This window comes from Pipistrellus hanaki (assembly GCF_964339955.1).
Source record: "Pipistrellus hanaki genome assembly, chromosome: 11".
Taxonomy (NCBI): Eukaryota; Metazoa; Chordata; class Mammalia; order Chiroptera; family Vespertilionidae; genus Pipistrellus; species Pipistrellus hanaki.
Window position 1 is genome coordinate 59,526,975 of NC_140513.1, and position 7,837 is coordinate 59,534,811.

General features: G+C 38.4%; 1 pseudogene across 1 annotated transcript; it reads right to left on the reverse strand.

Annotated features, from left to right (window-relative positions):
* Window positions 1-5,793: 5,793 nt before the first annotated feature.
* LOC311629765 (large ribosomal subunit protein eL18-like) lies at window positions 5,794-6,438 on the reverse strand (annotated as a pseudogene). Its single transcript has one exon. The product of its transcript is annotated as a large ribosomal subunit protein eL18-like (transcript).
* Window positions 6,439-7,837: the final 1,399 nt, after the last annotated feature.

Here is a 7,837-nt window from a genome sequence, read left to right on the forward strand (position 1 = left end):
TAAAATATACTTAGTTTCTCAAAATATGATCAAATGGAAAAAAAAAGAAAATATAATGAATATTAAATAGAAATCATTTAAAGTTTGCAGATATTAGTCAACATATATCAGTATTCACAATATATAAAAATAAGTTACTTTGCCTGTTAAAGACAAAGATTCTGAGATGGATTAGAAAAGAAAACCCAGTTTATGCTGTTGTAACTAAGGCAAGTTATAACATAACACATCTAAATATTAAAACAGAAAAATAGAAAAACAATGAATTATGTCTGCAGACACACACATTTCAGAGAAATACTTAACCAAAGAACCCCAGGGGGCCTGGCTAGCCTGCAAACCACCACAGACCCCTCACCAAACCACCCCACGTCCCAAGGGAACCCCCACCCTGATCTGGGACACCCTTCAGGGCAAACCAGCTGGCCCCCACCCATGCACCAGGCCTCTATCCTATCTAACAAAAGATTGACCATCATGCCAACACTCAAGATGGCTTCCCCCATGTGGTCAAAGATCCTGCCCCCATGTGGACACAAGATGGCCACCACAAGATGGCCAACTGGGAAGGGAAGTTGGGAGGGACCAAGCCTGCAAGGGAGGGCAGTTATGGATGACTAGGCCAGCAGAGGAGGGAAGTTGGGGGCAACTGGGCCTGTAGGGAAGGGCAGTTAGGGGGGGACCCATGCCTGCAAGGGAGAGCAGTTAGGAGTGACCAGGCCTTTAGGGGAGGGCAGTTAAGGGCAAACAGACTGTCAGGGGAGTGGTTAGGAGGTGATCAGGCTAGCAGGCAAAAGCGGTTAGGGGCAATCAGGAAAGCAGTCAGGCAAGCAATTGGGAGCCAGCAATCCTGGATTGTGAGAGGGATATCTGATTGCCCATTTAGGCCTGATCCAATTGGACCTAAATGGGCAGTCGGACATCCCTCAAGGAGTCCCAGATTGGAGAGGGTGCAGGCTGGGCTGAGGGACACCACACACCGCGTGCACAAATTTTGTGCACCAGGCCTCTAGTTACAATATATAAACACAAAATAAACTGATGAATAGAGTGAATTCAGAGACTCGAAGCATGGAACAGAATTAAACAAATGAATAAACCAATAAGTAAGCAATCAAGCCAGTCACACCTGAAAAATCTTTATATTAAAAACTGGATACTTTATTTAAATGGAAAAAGGTACCTGGGATTTCCAAGATTCCTTTGATTAGGTCTCTGACCATTCCTGGCAGACAGTCACCATAAACAAGAATCGGGAGAGCTTTTCAGAGTCTCCGCAGTGTTGCCCTGTGTGCAGAATAGGTGTCATTTCTAGAGGATCAAAATAGAGTCCAGTTCTTTAAAGCTAGGAGGAGAAACTGTTCAAACCACAGAAACCTGGATGGATAAATGTGTGCAGTTTTTAATCTAGTTCATTTCTAAAGCATTTATCTAGGACAATATAACAATAGATTCTTTCTGGGTGCTACTAGCCTGGGGCCAAGAGAACTCTACCTACAGTGTTCAATCTTTGATAAAAGGTTTTAAGTCTTCTTATAAGCAGTCTTAGATCTGTCCACAAGCTCCATTAAATTTTCGTTCAGATGCTGAGCCATCACCACCAAATCAAGTTCTTGCCTTCTTTGAGATTAATGCCTTTGACTTAGCCTTCACTGAGATCCTTAACCTTGCACTCTGTACCTATAGCCAACATAAACACAGTTTTCTCTGATAGGAGGAAGGGAGGGAGGGAGGGCTAGAGGGGAAGAAGAAAAGAAAGGATGGAAAGAAAGAGGGAAGAAGGGAGGGAGAGAGGGGGACAGAGGAAGAGAGGGAAGGAGGAAGGATGCAATCTAGACATCAAAATTGTATTTCTTTAGGTTAAACAGTACATTTCCCATAAATTTTTATTTAAATCTAAATAGCACAAGGAATCCTGAAAATGAAAAAAAAAAAAAAAATTAACCCTTTATTTGAAAGAATTAATCCATCATATACCAGGTAGCTTTCCTTTTAGGAAGAAAGGAACAAAATGGGGCTAGATTACTGAGAAACAATGAAAAGGGCACGAAACAGACATAACAGGACTCCAAAATCTAACTCTTTATCCTGAACTCCTTTCCCTGAGTTTATGTGCAGAATTTGAATGCACCTGAATCCTTTAGAAAATTCTAGCATATCTTGTAAGCCCTAATTCTATTTTAAGCAGGTTACAGACTTAAGAGTAGTTCTTAATTTTATTTGGAGTGAAGGAAAACAGACATTTATCTATTCTATTTGTGATAATAATCTGGAAAAGAGAAACAATATTTTGCCATAGTTGTATGTTTTTATCAAGTATTACTAAAAACTAGGAGTCAAATAATATGCGTTTCCCCCAACTATTTCTGCTCCCTGGATGTATAAAACTCCACTTTACTAACAACTAATTCATTTTTACTGCACAAAATGTGACTTTTCATAAATGTAATACATAGTGTACACATTATTTAAAACTAAAATGAGAAAAATATTTATATGAGCAATAACTATAATAAACGTGTTTGAATGTAAATGTAGTACACAAAGCTCAAACAATGAACCTACATGAACACTGTGATATTTAGACATTCGTCAGACAGCCCTTTTCTATTTTGACAGCCACATAAATGTTATATATGTAAGACATTTCAATGTGTGGGAAGTATCTATGTACAGAGAGTTGGAAAACATTCAGGCAAGCAATACCAAAACAGTCAAATACTTGCAAACCCAATATGCTCACCCATAATGATTCATCCTCTATTTAAAGCACATTTTCAAAGCCTAGGACAATCCAAACTGTACAGTTAACAAAAGCGTCTTTTTTAAAAAAATATTTAAATTTTATTTTTTAATATATTTTTACTGATTTCAGAGAGTAAGGAAGAGGGAGAGAGATAGAAATATCAATGATGATAGAGAATCATTGATTAGCTGCCTCCTGCAGGCCCCCCACTGGGATCAAGTCTGCTATCCAGGCATGTGCCCTTGACTGGAATCGAACCTAAAACCCTTCAGTCCACAGGCTGCAGGCCGCCGTTCTATCCACCTAGCCAAACCAACTAGGACAAAAGCATTTTGCTTTTGACCTTCTAACAGACTAGCTTCAAAAGAAGAAATACAGAATCTAAATGTTAACAATTTTCAGTTCTATGAGGTTTCCCCACCCAGTGCTCAGACATGAGATACATATTAACAATTATGATATCTTTACATCTTTTGTAGTCTTTGTTCTTATTTTTTAAAATTCCTGCTTTGTATAAAATCAGCAATGCAACTTTCAGCATAAATGAAAGCAATGATTCCCAGGATCTTGGATTTACCCTGATTAATTTTCTCAGCATGGGTTTCATTATCTCCAGCTGGAAATTATCTTTGAGATCTCTGGATATGACAAATGTGCCTGAATTTTAAATTTGTGAAAACAAAAATAACAATATTGTGGATGATTCATCATTTATGGTTTTTGTTTTTTCCTTTCATAATTTGTAGGAGACTGGTGCTGTAAGCAAACATATCTTCTCTTACACTGTGTCCATGCTTTTCTTTTGAGGAGAGCTTGTTGGAATTATTCTACCCTGAGAGAAGAAATAAATTGAATATATCTTCTTTCACTTTGGATTATGTCTAGTGACTTAATTGCTGCAGTGAATATATTTGAGCAATGTCGTGTGAGTATTTACAAGGAAGAAGACTCATAAGAAAATGGGAAACTTGAGGAATAGTAGCAGTCTGGCAGCACTCATTTTGTTATCACTGTGCCAGGAAACGTTCTAACACTCCACACAGCTACCAGAGCTCCCATAGAGGGCGTGAAGAAAAAAGCATTATGAAATCCGGAATGTGATTTAGTTTTCAAATTGTACTCACTTTGTAAACATAATAGACATGGCAAATATCACATTGAAAATTTTTTTCAGATCTGACCAATTAAAGTTAACCCATGAAGTAGTGTGGAAAGAGTGAAAAGACTATAATTTAAAAACAAGTTCAAATCTTTCTTGTCTTAAAAAACAAGTGTGTTCCTCATAAGTTTCTTTCAAGGCATTTGAGAATTTAGCAAATGAAAACATACAACCCTCAATATTCTAACTGGAGTAAGGTCCTTACATAGTATTATATATAACCTTTATGACCTACACATTTTTTCTGTTAGTGTATTTTTATTGATTTCAGAGAAGAAGGGAGAGGGAGAGAGAGAGATAGAAACATCTATGACGAGCAAGAATCATTGATTGGCTGCCTCCTGGGGATCAAGCCTGTAACTGGGGTGCCCTGATCAGGAATTGAACTCTAATCTCCTGAGGTCATAGATCTACACTCAACCCTTGAGCCATGCCAGCTAGGCTGACCTATACATTTTTAATTATTATAAACAAGAATGAAAAAAATAATTCTTAAAGGATATGGCAATGCAAATCTCTCCTATGCTATGGTATTAATCCCAGTCACTTGCTTTCCATCTAAGTCATAACTTTTCACTGCTTTTTACAAATGCACTTAAATATTTTTTTATTTCTTACTTCATTTAAGTGCTTCTTAAAAAAAAACAATCTAAAAACAACCCTAAAATATAAAACATTACAGTAAATATGTAAGAAAAAGACAACTAGAAAAATAACCAAAATATTTAGTAGATACTTTACAAAAGAGGATATCTGATAATCATATGAAAAGGTGATGTACTGGATTGGTCATCATGGAAATACTAATGATAACATTCTGGTATTACTATAAATAAATTCTCCATAATGTCTAAGATGAAAAAAAGAGAGACATTGCCAAATTTCAACCAATACATATGTAAATTAGTATATTTGGGGAAAGTGTGTGGCAGTATGGTCTAAAGCTGAACAACAATACTCTATTATCCAGCAATTATCACTCTAGATGTATAATCATCTGAATTTCATTCTACAGCTCAAGACATTTAAAATAATATCCATAGCAGCATTATTTGTAATAGACTGTACTGGAAACTGCCAAAATGCTCTTAAACATACAACCAGTATATAAATTGTGGAATGTTATACAGCAATGAAAATGAAAGGACTACAGTATGCAACAATGTAAGTGAATCTCACAAGTATATTGCACTAAAGAAATCAGACATAGAAGTACATATTGCATGAATCTATTTATATAAAATTCAAGAGCAGGTAAACCTAAATGATGACTTTAGCAGTCAGCCTAGTGGTTAACTCTGTCAGGGAGAGTGATGGAGAAGGCACAAGAGGTGTTCTTGGGAAGTGATTATGTTCTGTTTTATATCTGAATGATAGTAATATGAGTCTGTACACATAGAAATTCATTAAAATATACATTTATGATATGGGAAGAAGGAAAGTTGTCTTCAATAAAAATTTTACATTAAAAATAATTGTTATTCTAAGTGCCCAAGAGAATGATTTATGCCTGAGAGGGGTCTACTAATGTGTTTAAACCGAATTATATTTTTGAAAAATTTATAAAAGTAAAATCTTTTAGCTTGATTCCATTCTCTTTTGACTTAAACTTCTGTCTATTCCCTTCATATCTCTGCAGTGATTGAGGGCATTTTGAAGATCCTAAACACCCTGAAGAAACTAAAACAAGTTTAGTTGCATAAACATTCCATTTGTACGAAAGGGACAGACATGTATTTTGCAGTTCCTCCCATGTATAACTCCATCACTGGTTGCTGCACTTGCATAGGAATGACTTCCAGGAATTCTCTGAGGGCCCACTGGTTTGTGAGATAATGCATCAGAACCAGAGATCCTATGAAGGAATAATAAATTTTTTTTTTTTTTTTTTTTTTTTTTTTTTAGCGTCCAAAACCTCTTTAATAACATGATAGAATTCAGAGTTAGTTTTTGCAGCAGCGGCTGGCCGGGCGGCCTATTGCACGCTTGAACTTATAGCTCTTGGATCGCACGTAGGGTTTGGTGTGGCTGTGGGGGGTTCCTGGGGCCTTGCCGAAATGCCTGCACACCTCGCGGCCCTTGCGAGGACCAGAAAGCAGGACAGTGCCACAGCCCTTGGGGGAGCCCAGGGCCAGCTGGTCGAAGGTGAGGATCTCGCCCCCAGCCTTGAGGATGCGGCCCTGGGCACGGCTGCTCCCGCGAAGGGCACACACCTTCAGTTTGGGCACCTCCTGGTTCTCACATCATCAGTGATCTTCCCTACAGCCGCGGCGGTTATGCCCTCCCGGCCAGGAAGCTTCATCTTGCGGATCATCCGGGAAAGGGACAGCGGCGGCCGGTTGGTGCGACTCATGAGCAGCCTCTTGACCACCGCTTGGCTGAGAGTGGAGTTGGTTCTTCTGGCCAGAAACCTGTACAGCTTGACCAACGGCCTCAGGTACATGTCCTGGCTCTTGGGCTCCTTGCGCCTGACCTAACGGTCTTTGCTGTGGCGGTTGTCGACTCCCATGATGGCGCCTCCTGCTCCACCAGGTCCGGACAAGGAATAATAATTTTTTTTTTTAAGTGCTTTCATCCCTCAGCACTGGGAATATAAGGTTAATGGAGGATAAACATAATTTGAACATACAGACTAAAAATTTGTCTATGAAAAATTCTTCTGATGAATATGCATCTAAAACTTTAAGTATTTATTTATTTTGGTTTCTCATCAAAATGGAAGTTCTCCCCTTTAAAATTTATACTTGCATAGAAAAAAATATGTAATTATAAAAGCAGCATAATTTTTATGGGAATCAGAGACAGTAGAATTTATTAGTATTCCTGTATTTGTAGGGAACAAGTTTGCAGCAGTATTAAAAACGGTGTGCACGTTCAGTGCCCATGTATTCTGTACCTAAGCTATCAATAAGAACAGATGCTGGTCAATCATGGTAGGGAAAGATTGAATTAACTATTTTCTCTATAGAAAATTATATTATAAAACTTGTTTTCAGAGGCAAAAATAATGCAGCCAAAATGTAGGGGAAATATCTAACCAATAGAATATGGTTTATTACTTTTTGGGTTTGTAATTATTTGGCATATGAGCTTTTAAGTTTGTAATTTTTATGTATTCTCTCATTATAATTACCAATTTTGTATTTATTTTTATAATTGCAGTTTCGAACTGTTTTCTTAAGGAAGGTACCCCTACAAAACTCAAATCTGCCTTAATAGAACCCACTGTCCTTACTTCTTTGTCTCATCCAAATAGTTTCTTTCTCTTTTTTTTCTTCTACTATAGCTTGTCAGAGTGTCTGCATCTACAACCAAGTTGACCACTTTATTGAACTAAAGATTGATTACTATAGGCAGATAGCAGGAGAATGGGGGAATCAATGATGAAAATTATCAGTGCTTATAAAAGGCATATTGGAACACATGCTGGGAAGGGAATGAGCTGGAGAGGGTGCAGAGGGTTTGACCTCCACTCAGCACCTCTGAGAATAGAGCACTCTGCAAACTGACCCTGGTCAAAACCCAGCTGGTTACTACTAGTTGAATGGCTGTTCCAATTCAAAATAAAAAAGGCAACTAGATTTGAAGTTCCTCCCTAGTAATTTGCATGGTCCTTAAGGGTGTGATCTGAAGATGACAAACCCAGTACCTGGCCTTCTCACAGCCTCAGTGTATTCAGAGCCAGTGGAGGCATCTTCAGGCACCTGCTCTGTTGTATTTGGTGACCATTCACAATGATGGCCCCATGGTGTCACTTTTATTCCCCTTCTGTGAGCGAAAGGGGAAATGTTCTCACTGTTCTGCATGGCAGGTGTTCTGGATTCTGGTAAAACAGCCACTTCCTAGGTTCCTCTCCAAGGGATGACCACAGCCCATTCTCTGTGTATACGGGTCCCTCCCCTTGTTTCCAGGTTCCTTCAGAAAAATGCAAG